The sequence below is a fragment of the Spea bombifrons genome, chromosome 12 (genome assembly GCF_027358695.1).
Source record: "Spea bombifrons isolate aSpeBom1 chromosome 12, aSpeBom1.2.pri, whole genome shotgun sequence".
NCBI lineage: Eukaryota > Metazoa > Chordata > Amphibia > Anura > Pelobatidae > Spea > Spea bombifrons.
This window is the reverse complement of record NC_071098.1, coordinates 34046920-34063145: the sequence shown is the minus strand read 5'-3', so window position 1 is coordinate 34063145 and position 16226 is coordinate 34046920. Positions and strand designations below refer to the sequence as shown.

At 40.3% G+C, this 16226-nt stretch overlaps 1 protein-coding gene across 2 annotated transcripts in view; it reads right to left on the bottom strand.

Annotated features, from left to right (window-relative positions):
* Window positions 1-15979, bottom strand: part of LRRC4B (leucine rich repeat containing 4B) — a 42449-nt gene extending 26470 nt beyond the window's left edge. The window contains exons 1-2 of one of the 2 annotated variants that reach the window (XM_053451739.1): window positions 15874-15979; window positions 15225-15334 (exon numbers count right to left, since the gene is read on the bottom strand). The gene's annotated coding sequence lies outside the window, so the exon portion shown is untranslated. Of the gene's footprint in view, window positions 1-15224; window positions 15614-15873 lie in introns of those variants that run through there. The other variant, XM_053451740.1, reaches the window with a different exon arrangement.
* Window positions 15980-16226: the final 247 nt, after the last annotated feature.

The following is a 16226-nucleotide window of genomic DNA, read 5'->3' as shown; positions in this document are numbered from 1 at the left end:
TACATTTGTCATGATGTTCAGCCAACTAAATGGACTGGTCAGAATCACAAGACGTGCATTCCACAGCAGCTACAGTGCCCATCCATAATGAAATACAAAGTAACCTTTGGCACCCCTCTTGTACTCACTTTCACATGATGCTTAAAATACTAGACTGGCTGACAGCCATGGGAGCTGGAGTTGTAACTAATTCTAGCTGCCATACATGTTTGAAACTACCTTGTGTCTGCAGCCTGCAAACTGTGTCTGCCCAGGTGGGGACTCTGCGCCTGTGAAGGAGCAGCTACCAGAATAAAGGGGTGGAGCCTAGCTAGAGGGAGAGGAAGATATCAGATCAAACCACAGAGGGGGTGTACAGAATCAAACAAAAGCGCTAGTTAGCCTACTCTAAACAACCTACTGCTTCTCCCTCGCCTGCTGCTGCTCTAGTTGGCCTCTTTGAACTTCCAGGAGGGGCCAATTGCCCCCTCTTGGCCCTATCTGGATGCCTATGCCACCGAGGAACGTTCAACATACACACTCCATGTACAACCAAGCAACAGTGTGCGCACTCCAGAAAGATCCTGGTGTGATGGGTGCTGCCCAATGGCTTTGATCTTAGATCATATTGCCTGGCTGCCAGTTACTGCCCTCCAGACACAGGCCACAGCAACTGAACCCTTTAGTCTCATGGTAGAACTCAAAAGCATTGAGCAAGACTTTTTCTTCCTACTTGATATAGGGGGCCACGGACTGCAAACATCGTTAAACTATAGGGAACTGCACTATGCGCATGATGCTAGGCCACGCAGCGGAAGCAAGATCCTTACATTAATTTTAAACATAGAATCACTAATCTATCATCCTGCGCCACAGAACCTAAGAAATCGCTAACCTAGTTTTTCTTCATTTGTAGCAAAAGAGTAACGTGTCATTTCCACTGGGGGTTATGTTGAAGGTGATTTTCCAGTATGTTCATCCCCAATCTTTACCACTTTTTCTGAATCGTCGTAGCTGTGCTCGGTCTGCTTGGGTTTTAAGCAGTTCTGTCCATGATTACCTGGATAATTAGAAAATGATTACTTTAATATACTCCATGGTTGGCTCTACTCATTTTACATGTATGTTATTCGGACCCACGGGAATTGTCACATAGAACTCTAGCGTTATAAAAAAGGGTGAAAAAACACGCAAAGTGGATGTGACTTCTGGGGACGGTGTATGGAATTGGGATTTTCTTGTATTGAGGCTCACGTTTCCTGCGTGTGTGTAAAAGGTTATTATTCGGTGTGACCGCGTTCCACGGAGAGAGTGATTCATCTGGGGTTAACGTCAGACCCTCCTCTGTTTCTTTGCGTCCCTGAATATCCCTCGCTATTCGGCGGGGGCGCGTTAAATGAAATCCCCCTCCGTACTGCATGCAGCGTAAACAGTGACCATGATTCCTGTTCCACCTACATCGCTGGGCTCTGGATGAAGGAACTGGGTGGATTTAAATGAAAATTGCAAAGATTTCAAATCATTTCATGGCTATGTTATCATCTAACGTCATCATATGTTAACATCTAACATCATCACGTGTTATCATTTAATGTTTTATGATCAAGAGATTACCCTAGGGCAGCATCCATCCTGGATTATATGAGTCGGTTGATGAGACTCACTCTAATTCCCATGGTTACACGCACTCTCTAAGGGCATCCGATAAAGCCTTTGACTAACCCTTTGTATCTTTCACACGGCTGAGACATTTATTCATCGTCCATGGAGCACCCAGCCATATCCTGAATGCACGACCCTACTTTGCCTAGTGACCCCCTGTACCCCGTGCCTTGGAAGCACAGCCATCATCTACATAAGGAGGAGAGATACAATCCGGGGAGTGATACGCTATAGCAGCGGCTCCCTGGATGTGAAGCTAGTAGATACAGTGAGGAGGGAAACCACTGGCCCACAACTGGCCCAAAACAGCAGGACCTGTGAATGTTCTGATTATTTGATGACCCACTTCACGTATTGATGGAAAGATATTCCTGCTCTGTCTCTGCAAGTCTAATTTTTTATTTTTTATCGCGATTCCCCTCCCCACCAGTGGCTTCACCGGCGACACAGACCCTGGAAACAGTTTAAAGAAATATTTACGAGACGCGTCATGCAGAAGCCTTTTCTCTCCACTCTGTGATTTAACATAAATATATGTGTCAGAGTAATACTTTCTGCAACTCTAGTTGCCTAGCAACCGCCGAGTGCGCTCTGGGATGTAGATATTAACCTCTAGAATGCTGGATCCCAAATCTTAAAGGCATATTGATCATAGCGGGGATGACTAATGAGATATGACCTTCATAAAATATACCCCAGTGCTTCATGTGACCAACGAGCTAACAAGACGGGCTGACAGGGTATCACAGGGCAAATAAAAGGATGCCCAGAGTTACCACCCATGGATAGACTGAACACGTGTATAGCTGGGCATGGGCAGGACTCGTACATCTGGATGAAGCTTTGTATAAAATACATATTAAGGGTTTCATTCATGCCAACATATGGACTTGGCATCAGATCCTGTATGTAAACTATAGCTCTAAAGGTCAGCATATCAATCTGTCAAAAAGATGGGCGTGTGATGAAAACATACAGAACCGGACAAAGGTCCATGTCCCAGCGGGTGTTTGCCACGCATGTCCCATGACCAGTTAGAGCCCATCCTCAACACTAGATGGCAGCAGAATGTGCTAAAGGGGCAACAACTGCAGAAAGGAGACTCTCAGGTCATATTGAAGCTGCCGCCAGCAATAAACTAAAACTCACAGACTGTCAAATTATTATTTAAGCAAAATGCTGAAGTATTGAAGAAATCGACACGTAGCCATCATGCCCCAAGATTGCCTCCTGTGACCTCTCTAAATTGAAACCAGTCCTTTACTAAATATTTTCCTGATAAATTGCTGGCATCCTGTAGATCACCTTTAGACCACCCTACAGTTCCTCAGACTTGACTCTCAGGTTGGGGCAGCCATGCTAAAATTGGATCTTGCTAGATCAATGATGAGTGGATTTTGAGGTTGTGGCTTATGGCTGCCACTGATCGCCATTGAGGGTGGACAGATCTGCATTTCAATAACATGAAGCCGAGGAGGCAGATAATGTCTGCAGCCAAAGCAAGACTTCACTGAGTAGAAACTACATACATACCTTTCATGTGTATGTAAATCATGGCTGGTTGTTAACGTTCAGTGGTTTTACCATATTCTGCTGATTAAATCAATATTAATCACAGTAAGAAGCCATCGTCTGAATTCTATCGCTCTGATATATTATCTATCCCCAGGAATGGCAAAATATAACTATGGGCTGCCTTGGGATGACTGCCATTACACAGCTGATGACGGGATGACTGCCACTAGACTGGTGACGGGATGACTGCCACTAGACTGGTGACGGTGGGATAACTACAACTTGACAGGTGACGGCAGGATAACAGCCACTAGACAGGTGATGGTGGGATGACTGCCTTTACACAGCTGATGGTGGGATAAGTGCTATTAGACAGCTGACGATGGGATTGCTGCCAATAGAAAGCTGGCAACAGGCTAATTGCGGGATGACTGCCACTAGACAGCTGATGGCGGGATAACTACCATTAGCTGATGACCGTCAGCCGTATTGTGACCCCTGATCTGACTATTCCATTGGTCCTTGTGTTATCTCTCTTGGTGTTTCTCCTGCTGTTATTGGTGAGTGGTTGATACATTTTTGATAAAAACAGTTAGCAGGTTGCAGTATATTTCAAATCCTCCGGGGCAGCTTTACTACATGTTATAACGCTTATGGCAGAAAATTAGCTTTTGTTATGGTTATCAGATGAATCTATTGAATACTGTATTTATTTCAATAAACAATCAATATTTACTGATCAAGTTATAATTTGTCAAGGTGTACCCTGGAATATGTGATGAGACTCTTTAAAGATTTTGCCCCAGGGTCAAACAAATCAACAAACATCTCCACTTGGCATCCACTGCTTTGCCGTAATAACTTTATGGAGAATCCAGAATTTTTCTGGCCGGTTTGGCTTGTAATGCTGAGCGCCGGAAATTGACGTCACTTCCGGTGCTCAGCATTACAAGCCGGCACCGAGACCGAGCTAGAGGGGCGCTGAGCGGGTAAGCGAAAACCACTCGGCGCCCCTCTCTCTCCTCCGCTTCAAAAAAATAAATAAAAAAAAAGCGCTTGGGGCCGCCCCTTCAAAAGTGCCGCCTGGGGCAATTGCCCCACTCGGCTCCATTGTAGGGCCGGCCCTGCCCATGTACTGCAAGGTTCCTAGTTATGGCTCTGTGCATACGCACACTCCTATATATAACATATGGCACAATTAAACAAATAACACTAGAAAAGTGTCTTTTGTGATTTTTTTTATGGTTAGAGAGGTCTGGTCCGATTCCTGATTCCACCACCAATATAATCTGACATAATAGAGCTCGCGGAGTGCTGACACCTTGCAGGAGGGTAAATTACACAAAGTGCATTAGGCCTAATTACCTTTAAACAATGAGTGATTCCACCTGTCAAAATATTTGAAACCGACGCTTCCGCTTTTAATCATAAAATCACAGAGAAGTCTGGAAAGCATCTGCTCTGATCAGAGGGCGACATCCTTGGCATGGAAGAGCCTGTAAAATATTACACCATGAGGGCAATAGCTTTCCTCATCATTATGTGATAGTCTGTGGCGGGTGCTTCCCAGAAGACATGTGTCCACGTGTGGAGCAGCAGAAGTCAACAAATGAGGTTGATGTGAATGTTGGCGGAACATGGTAGGAACGACACATTGACTTCAATATTTAGCAATGGAAGACAACACCTACTCTTCGAGAAAACCAACAAGGGACATATATACGCAAAGTTGGACAAAAGGATGTCTGTCAGCGGGAATTGCCCCTACCTGCATGTTTCAGTGTGCATACTTGCGGGAATGTTTCTGGATGAGTCTTATACATTGAGAAGTCTTTTGGGTGAAGGAAATTCATCCTCAATCTTCTACAAGGTTATGATCAGAAGAGTTTTGACAGCATGAAGTATAAGCCAACACTGGGTGATTATTTGTCTTCCCCATTACTGGCAGAGCGCTCAGACTCGCCCCATTACACCGAATCCTTCACGGTGCAAAAATACTCCTCTCTGCTCATCCAGTAATCGCACCCATCGAACCAATTCAAACCTTACACAGAGGAGTATTATAGAGGCAGCGCGTTATCAATATGTTCTCTATACATTGAAATAACGTTTTCACCGCTCAGGGTGAACAAAGACAGACGGCCGGCACCTTTACGGCTCCAAATAACATTTCCTGCAACAAAGAGATAAAAAAGAAAGAAAGGCATCTATCGGCAGGGCCACAGGGCCATCTTTCCAAACATTTTCTGAGGCCAAGCTGACGGGGTCATCAGTAAGAGTCTCAACACAGGACATGAACTGAGAACATGGCCTAATAAAGGGGAATTTTCTCCAAGGAACCCACTACAATCGGCCACTTTAGGAGATTCAAACCACTTCTGGGTGCTGACATCATTATTTTAACATTTGGCAAACTATGGCCCGTAATGTTTTACTGGAATAGACCAGATAGACCAGAAAAAGAACTATGACAGAAAAGTCAGTAATTATATTAGGCGAGTGAGGACATGTTTGCAGATGAACCCTACCTGTGAAATTGGACTGCTAAAAAATGATAGAGAAGGTTAACCAAAATCTGCAGAAAACACATTATTTGGTTGACAGTTCAGTTTAGATCAACACACGTGCCCGACGCTGAAGATGAATGTCTGCAAACATTATCTTCTTCAAGAAAAAAAGGGACCCTCAGGGTATGGCAACCACCGGGACCCTGCTCCCAGCACATGCATCAAGATTATTCTGGGTCAGACTGATCAGTTTTCACCTACTTTACTTCCTACTCATGGCTCTGGTTTGCCAGTCATTAGATCCAGATTTCCCAGCCAGGTTTTTGGGAAAGTTTATTCACCTTTTAGTAACTTATTTGTGATTGTTGTACTTTTGGTAGTAGATTTTATTTCAGCTTATTACTGTGGGTGTCCACGATTACTGGATTCTGCTTTATATCACAAGCAGGCCGGGACTGGCCATCAGGCAATGGCTTAGTGGGCCGGTGCACTATGACTTCGCCAATGAACCTTCATATGCTAACCCTAATGCGGCAGATCCCGACCTGTAATAAGTGGCTGTCGGCTGGATTCACAAGCTTACATACGTGTAAGAGCGTAGCCGATGGCCTTCAAGTGCCAGGGCTGATTTAATCCCCTAGTCCGGCCCTGGTCACAAGGCATTACAGACCTGTGAGTCTGACTAATCCATACAGCGGATATATGGGGACCGGAGGAAAAGCCAGTTTAATTGATAAAAAGACTGTTAAATGGGAGCGGACATGTGTCACGGCTGATGGAGTCTATTCAGGGAAATGAAGAATGTCTCTTTTGTTCAATATATAAATTAGAGAGAGATTGTTTATGTGGGCGCTCAACCTCGAAAGAAGCATAAATAAAATTACTGTTGGTTTAATACAACTGGAGGAATTGGCTAGAGAGAAAGTATTTCTTTGGGGCACAAAAAAGCCACGAAACTGACAATGGCATCCAAGGACAGGGATTGGAGTTTAACATTCCGGTGATGGAGAGGAAACTGTGAAGCAAAGGGGAATAGTTGTATTTATCGTCCATCAGAGCTCCTTCATGGGGCTGAAGTTAATTCACTAAACTGTAGCATTTCCTCTCAGCCGCTTTTTACAGAAGCAACTCGGTCCCTCTCATGGGCCAAATATTTTTATATAGTATACATAGTATCATAATATACATTATTATAGTGTTAATATTATTAAAGTATTTAACATAGTATACCTAGTATATAGTATTATTATAGTATTTTATATAGCATACATAGTATATAGCATTATAGTATACACTATAATAGTATTATTACAGTATTTTATATAGTATACATAGTATAGAGTACTATTATAGTATTTTATATAGTACATATAGTATATAGTATTAATATAGTATTTTATATAGTATACATATTATTATTATTGTATTTTATATAGTATACATAGTATTATTATTATAGTATTTTACATAATATACATAGTATATAGTATTATAGTATTTTATAGTATATAGTATTATAGTATACACTATTATAGTATTATTATTATTCCTACAGTGTTTTATATAGTATACATAGTATTATTATTATAGTATTTTACATAATATACATAGTATATAGTATTTTACAGTATATAGTATTATAGTATACACTATCATAGTATTATTATTACTACAGTATTTTATATAGTATACATAGTATTATTATTATTATAGTATGTTATATAGTATACACAGTATTATTATTATAGTATGTTACATAATATAAATAGTATATAGTATTATTATATTATTTTATAGTATATAGTATTATTATAGTATTTTATAGTATATAGTATTTTAGTATATACTATTATAGTATTATTATTAGAATTACCATTACAGTATTTTATATAGTATACATAGCATTTAGTATTATAGTATTTTATAGTATATAGTATTATTATAGTATTTTATAGTATATACTATTATAGTATTATTATTATTATCATTACCATTACAGTATTTTATATAGTATACATAGTATATAGTATTGTTATAGTATTTTATATAGTATACATAGTATATAGTATTATAGCATACACTATTATAGTATAATTATTATTACTACTACAGTGTTTTATATAGTATACATTGTATATAGTATTATTATAGTATTTTATATAGTATGCATAGAATATAGTACTTTAGTATACAGTTGTTATTATTATAGTATTTTACATAGTATACCTAGTATATAGTATTATTATTACTGTATTTTATATAGTATACATAGAATATAGTATTATTATAGTATTGTATATAGTATACATAGTATATAGTATTAATATAGTATTTTATACAGTATACATAGTATTATTGTTATAGTATTTTACATAGTATTCATAGTATATAGTATTGTTATAGTATTTTATATAGTATACATAGTATATAGTATTATAGTATTTTACATAGTATGCATAGTATATAGTATTATTATAGTTATATATATAGTATACATAATATATAGTATTATTATAGTATTGTATATAGTATACATAGTATTATTATTATTATTCTTATATTATTTTACATAGTATTCATAGCATATAGTATTATAGTATTTTATATAGTATACATAGTATATAGTATTATAGTATACACTATTATAGTGATTTTATTATTACAGTATTTTATATAGTATACATAGTATATAGTATTATAGTATACACTGTTTTAGTATTATTATTACTACATTATTTTATATAGTATACATAGTGTATAGTATTATTAAAGTATGTGATACAATACACAGGGTATATCATTATTAAAGTATGTTATATAATACACATAGTATATAGTATTATTATAGGTTACACCTTGCAGGAGCTGCATTGGACCAATTTGCTGCCGTGACCGTCAGCCTCAGACACCAGGTTACACCTCACAGCAACTGCATTGGGCAGATTCGATGTTATAACCTTCAGCCTCAGCCCCTTCACCCCCGTCATCACCCTGCCTGTTGCTACTTATTTGCACGAGAATTTCCCAGCACTCGTTGCTGTATCCATGGCAACCATTGCTCACCAGCACTCCGTGTCCTGTCCTCCGTGCTCCTGGTGAAAGGTCCTTGTGATGCAGGCTGCAGATACTCAGCCACTGCTCAGCTGCCCAAGGACTGCACAATGATGGCAGAATAACCACCATGTTACTCCTTCCGATTGCCCTGAATGGCTGGTCAGGTTTAGAAAGCCCCCCAAGCACCCATAACATAACGTGGCCCGCCATTATCAGATAGATTATACACGGAAAGGCGGTCTACCGGCCATAGGGGAGAACCCACCATCAAGGACCACTCGCCTCACTGACAGTGAAATTAGGTGATCAATGGGAAACGCTGCTCCTTTGTACCCGTTTTCCCCGTGCCGCATGGACTTTACTCCTGGGCTGCTTAGCAAATACTACTGCCCCTGTTGGGGCTTTTGCTTTCTACTTACAATTTCTTAATAGACAACAAAGCCAGATTCTCTTTTTTATCCTTATAGCTCAGATAACATATTTTGCGGACACATTATTGGTTGATTTATACGGCGCCATCATATTCCGCAGTCTGTGGGTAAGCAGGACATAACAAGTAGTGCAAAACACTAAATCATTTCACCATGGACAGAACCTCTTACTAATTCACAATGGGATTATGTGGTATGTACCTCAGTGTCCCCCACCATATGGGGAGCAGTCCTAACCCTGCATGCGGGACCCCCCCCCCCAAATCCAAGGCACTATACAGTGTCTCAAAGCAATATATACAATGTTAGGACAGTAAATACTGTGACAGACAAGGCAGTATATACCATGTCAGTCAGAGCAGTGTATACAGTGTCACGACAGTCCACACAGTCTCAGAGCATTATATACAGTGTCAGGACGGTATATACAGTATTAGGACAGTATATACAGTATCAGTGCAGTATATAAAGTGTCAGGACGGCATATACAGTGTCAGTGCATTATACACAGCGTCAGAGCATTATATACAGTGTCAGAGCATTATATAGAGTGTCAGGACAGTATATACAGTGTCAGAGCATTATATATAGTGTCAGGACAGTATATACAGTGTCAGAGCATTATATAGAGTGTCAGGACAGTATATACAGTGTCAGAGCATTATATACAGTGTCAGGACAGTATGTACAGTGTCAGAGTATTATATACAATGTCAGGACAGTATATAGAGTGTCTGAACATTATATACAGTGTCAGGACAGAATATATATTGTCAGAGCATTATATACAGTGTCAGAACATTATATACAGTGTCAGGACAGTATATACAGTGTCAGCGCATTGTATAGAGTGTCAGGACGGTATATACAGTGTGAGAGCATTATATACAGTGCCAGGACAGTACATACAGTGTCAGAGCATTATGTACAGTGTCAGGACATTATATACAGTGTCAGGACAGTATATACAGTATCAGTGCATTATATAGAGTGTCAGGATGGTATATACAGGAGCAGCACATTATATAATGTGTCAGGGCAGTATATACAGTGTCAAAGCATTACATACAGTGTCAGGACAGTCTGCCGTCTCAGAGCATTATATACCATGTTAGTACGATGTATAAAGTATCAGGACAGCATATACAGTGTCAGATCATTATATACAGTGTCAGGACAGACTATATAGTCTCAGAGCATTATATACCATGTAAGTACGGTATATACAGTATCAGGACAGTATATACAGTGTCAGCACATTACATACAGTGTCAGCGCAATACATACAGTGTCAGGACAGTCTGCCGTCTCAGAGCATTATATACCATGTTAGTACGATGTATAAAGTATCAGGACAGTATATACAGTGTCAGATCATTATATACAGTGTCAGGACAGACTATATAGTCTCAGAGCATTATATACCATGTAAGTACGGTATATACAGTATCAGGACAGTATATACAGTGTCAGATCATTATATAGAGTGTCAGGATGGTATATATAGTGTCTGAAAATTATATACAGTGTCAGGACAGAATATATAGTGTCAGAGCATTATATACAGTGTCAGAGCATTATATAGAGCATCAGGACAGTATATACAGTGTCAGAGCATTATATACATTGTCAGAATATTATATACAGTGTCAAGGCAGTATATACAATGTCAGTGCATTATATACAGTGTCAGGACAGTATATACAGTGTCAGGACAGTATACAAAAGTGTCAGCGCAATACATACAGTGTCAGGACAGTCCACACAGTCTCAGAGCATTATATACAGTGTCAGGACGGTATATACAGTATTAGGACAGTATATACAGTGTCAGAGCATTATATACAGTGTCAGAGCATTATATACCATGTAAGTACGGTATATCCAGTATCAGGACAGTATATACAGTGTCAGATCATTATATAGAGTGTCAGGACGGTATATACAGTGTCAGAACATTATATACAGTGTCAGGACGGTATATACAGTGTCAGAACATTATATACAGTGTCAAGACAGTATATACAGTATCAGTGCATTATGTACAGTGTCAGTGCATTATATACAGTATAAGGACAATAAATGCATTGTCAGGGCATTATATAGAGTGTCAAGGTGGTATATACAGTGTCAGGGCATTATATACAATGTCAGCGCATTATATACAGTGTCAGGGCATTATAATGTGTCAGGACGGTATATACAGTGTCAGAACATTATATACAGTGTCAGGACAGTATATACAGTATCAGTGCATTATGTACAGTGTCAGTGCATTATATACAGTATAAGGACAATAAATGCATTGTCAGGGCATTATATAGAGTGTCAAGGTGGTATATACAGTGTCAGGGCATTATATACAGTGTCAGCGCATTATATACAGTGTCATGGCAGTATATACAGTGTCAGAGCATTATATACAGTGTCAGAGCATTATATAGAGTGTCAGGACTGTATATACAGTGTCAGAACAATATATACAGTGTCAGATCATTATATACAGTGTCAGGAGAGAATATATAGCGTCAGAGCATTATATAGAGCGTCAGGACGGTATATACAGTGTCAGAGCATTGCATACAGTGTCAGCATATTATATAGAGTGTCAGGACAGTATATACAGTGTCAGAGCATTATATAGAGCGTCAGGACGGTATATACAGTGCCAGAGCATTATATATAGTGTCAGCGTATTATATAGAGTGTCAGGACAGCATATAAAGTGTCAGGACGGTATATACAGTGTCAGAGCATTATATACAGTGTCAGAGCATTATATACAGTGTCAGGACGTTATATACAGTGTCAGCGCATTGTATACAGCGTCAGATCATTATATAGAGCGTCAGGACGGTATATACAGTGTCAGAGCATTGCATACAGTGTCAGCGTATTATATAGAGTGTCAGGACAGTATATACAGTGTCAGAGCATTATATAGAGCGTCAGGACGGTATATACAGTGCCAGAGCATTATATATAGTGTCAGCATATTATATAGAGTGTCAGGACAGTATATACAGTGTCAGGACAGTATATACAGTGTCAGAGCATTATATACAGTGTCAGAGCATTATATACAGTGTCAGGACGTTATATACAGTGTCAGCGCATTGTATACAGTGTCAGGACGTTATATACAGTGTCAGCGCATTGTATACAGTGTCAGAGCATTATATACAGTGTCAGGGCATTATAATGTGTCAGGACGGTATATACAGTGTCAGAACATTATATACAGTGTCAGGACAGTATATACAGTATCAGTGCATTATGTACAGTGTCAGTGCATTATATACAGTATAAGGACAATAAATGCATTGTCAGGGCATTATATAGAGTGTCAAGGTGGTATATACAGTGACAGGGCATTATATACAGTGTCAGCGCATTATATACAGTGTCATGGCAGTATATACAGTGTCAGAGCATTATATACAGTGTCAGAGCATTATATAGAGTGTCAGGACTGTATATACAGTGTCAGAACATTATATACAGTGTCAGAGCATGAAATACAGTGTCAGGATGGTATATACAGTGTCAGAGCATTATATACAGCGTCAGAGCATTATATAGAGCGTCAGGATGGTATATACAGTGTCAGAGCATTACATACAGTGTGAGCGTATTATATAGAGTGTCAGGACAGTATATACAGTGTCAGAGCATTATATAGAGCGTCAGGACAGTATATACAGTGCCAGAGCATTATATAGAGCGTCAGCGTATTATATAGAGTCTCAGGACAGTATATACAGTGTCAGAGCATTATATACAGTGTCAGGATGGTATATACAGTGTCAGCACATTATATACAGTGTCAGAGCATTATACACAGTGTCAGGACAGTATATACAGTGTCAGAGCATTATATACAGTGTCAGGACAGTATATACAGTGTTAGAGCATTATATACAGTGTCAGGACAGTATATACAGTGTCAGAGCATTATATACAGCGTCAGGACAGTATATACAGCGTCAGGACAGTATATACAGCGTCAGAGCATGTGACATGAGTGTAACTCTAACCATGTAACAGACATGTAACTCTAACCATGTAACAGACATGTAACTCTAACCATGTAAAGGCATATAATCCTAATCATGTAACAGACATGTAACCCTAACCGTGTAACAGACATGTAACCCTAACCGTGTAACAGACATGTAACCTTACTGTGTAACCGGTATGTAACCCTTACCATGTAACAGGCATGTAACCCTAACCGTGTAACAGGCATGTCACCCTAACCGTGTAACAGGCATGTAACCCTAACCGCGTAACAGGTATGTAACCCTAACCGCGTAACAGGTATGTAACCCTAACAGTTTAACAGGCATGTCACCCTAACCGTGTAACAGGTATGTCACCCTAACCGTGTAACAGGCATGTCACCCTAACCGTGTAACAGGTATGTAACCCTAACCGTGTAACAGGCATGTCACCCTAACCGTGTAACAGGCATGTCACCCTAACCGTGTAACAGGCATGTCACCCTAACTGTGTAACAGGCATGTCACCCTAACCGCGTAACAGGCCTAATGTAATAACAGTTTAGAGACTGAAAAGCTTGGTCTGGTTTGCGGTTCTCATTGCTGCCGCCAGCGCACCGACAAACACAAAGTGTTCAGATTTCATATTTTCGCTGATTTTCAATCAGAAAGAATTCTAATGCTTCTTTTCTATCTTTTTTTGGGGGGGAGCAGATTGTGTCTGGAAATGGATGGAGGGAAGTAGGTGGGTCACGGACCCTTAGAATTCAATGAAATGATTTTATTATTGAGTTTACTGAATTTCTTTCACACCCTTTATTTGCCGAGATGGTCTACGCTGGTCAAGTGATGACCGGTAAGGACTCTTTAGATTTATAACGTCTTAATGCAGAGAGCAGATGCGCTTATCTTTTAATGGAAGTGCTATGCTTATGCTGGTATCTCTATTAAAAGATAAGAAGTACCCTGTGCTGTGCATGCGCATCCATGGGAGGACTCCTAGGGAGCCTGTAGGAATGACACGTTTCTGATAACTCTGATTAGAACAACACACTCCCACTTAACAAACCGAGGCGTTGGATATTACAGCCTCGGTAACTACTACTACACAAATAAAATTACACAGCTTTTCAACACTCTTTATGTTGTCATTAATTTGTTTTTTTTATGTAATTAGAAAGCATTAATGCATAAATACAGCCATCGATAAAATCTATTCATGTAAAAGTGTGAGTGAACTGCCAGAGCGGGTACATGCGGGCATTGGGTGACCGCTTTGGATTGGACGAAAGTTTAAGATGGCCGCCTACATGTAACGGTCATACAGATGTTTTACAGTGTTTGCGGTCTCTCTTGTCCTGGGGCAGATCTGTAACAGGCGGGTGTTATGAGCAGATCTCCGGGCCTAAAATCGGACTGTTCATGCTTTACTGCTTTATTAATACATGTCCTGGAATTTTGCTAAATATTAGATCTTAACAATGCTTTCTTTCATGTCCCCATCCTGTGTGTAACGTTATAACAGACATTCCACAGACCCAACTGTCAGCCTTCCCAAAACTGGATTATTATCAATAACATAACACGACCCCACAGAGAAGATCCATGGAGCAAGTCGCTCCCACGTTCCATCAGGAGATGAAGCGATGGGACTGACTTTGTAGCTTGTTGTAAGAAGCTACAACTAGATTGTCAGCCCGCAGGAACAGGGCCTGTACCTGTACCAGTTTGTTATTGTTTGTGATGTGAAATTACTGATTGTAAAGCGCAAAGGAATCTGCTGGCGCTATATAAATAAATGTTATGTTTTGTAATGTAGCTTGAAGCATCTTTCTCCTGACATCATCCAGAAATTATCCTCCTCCTGACATCATCCAGATATTATCCTCCTCCTGACATCATCCAGATATTATCCTCCTCCTGACATCATCCAGATATTATCCTCCTCCTGACATCATCCAGATATTACCCCTTCTTGTAGCCACGCAGTGACATTTTGTGTCCCCTCTTGTAACACATCAATATGAGAGCGCCCACCTTGCGCATGCTATAACGGGACGGGAATGTCTACTTACCGTTTATAGAGGTTTAGGTTGCTGTCCCACTGCCGGCGGAGTAACATCACCGCTCTCCCTCTGCAATATTTCGGATGCAGCTTTGACTTTTCACAGGATTCATTTTCTGGCTGAAAAGAGTTCACAGGATGAAGAAGCAGAGAGGCTTAGGACACGGCCAGAGAGATGGGGAATTGTGTTGCACATTGGGCTCCCTTCCTATTTTAATTATTGTTCACCCTCAGACACAAAGAGATCTGCTCTGACACAGAGAGGAAAATCTTCCTAATTAGCACATGGTCTGGATCTCAAACAGGGCTGGAGGTGGAAGCTGCTGCAGGCGAGCTCTTTCCTCTCCAGCCCTTTCAGCTCTTTTGATGGTGCAGAGAATTTGTAAAGGAAGGATGGACATGAGCTGAATGCTAATACATCAACGGCCAGCGAGGAATTAATGCGAAAAGCAGAAAGCCTTCAGCAGCAGCAGCAGTGATTCACCAAAACCAAGAGCACAAAACCAGAACCGAAGCGAAGAGGATGCGGAATACGGAGAAGGAAGCATGTGGATGGGTTAAAATATAAAAGCGGAGAAGAGGAGGCGAGAGGGAGGAATATGAACATGGAAGAAGCCATAGAGACAGAGAGCAGGCTCCAAACGAAGAAAGGAATTTACCCTTCGAGAGATTGCTGCGGTCGCTCATCCCGAGGGCTCCAAGAATGCAGATGTGGCCAACGTTCTCATTGATTCATTGATCCTTGGGTTCCATCTGCATTGTAATTAAGTGGCCGGTTTGAAGAGCATGTTCGTTATGAGCATGTGCACATGGACCAGCGCTTGGTAGGAGGGGACGGCTGCCTGTCACATGGGGCCTCCTCACATTCCCTCAGCCTCGCGGAGGCAATGTCAGCCTCTGCTGAACCTTTTTACCCCATCCTAGGGTAAAAAAACCTCTTCAATTGGTAGTGAAGGTGCTGGGCGTTTGGATTGTCGAGGGTTTAAAGAGGGAAGAATTTCATTCAAAGAGG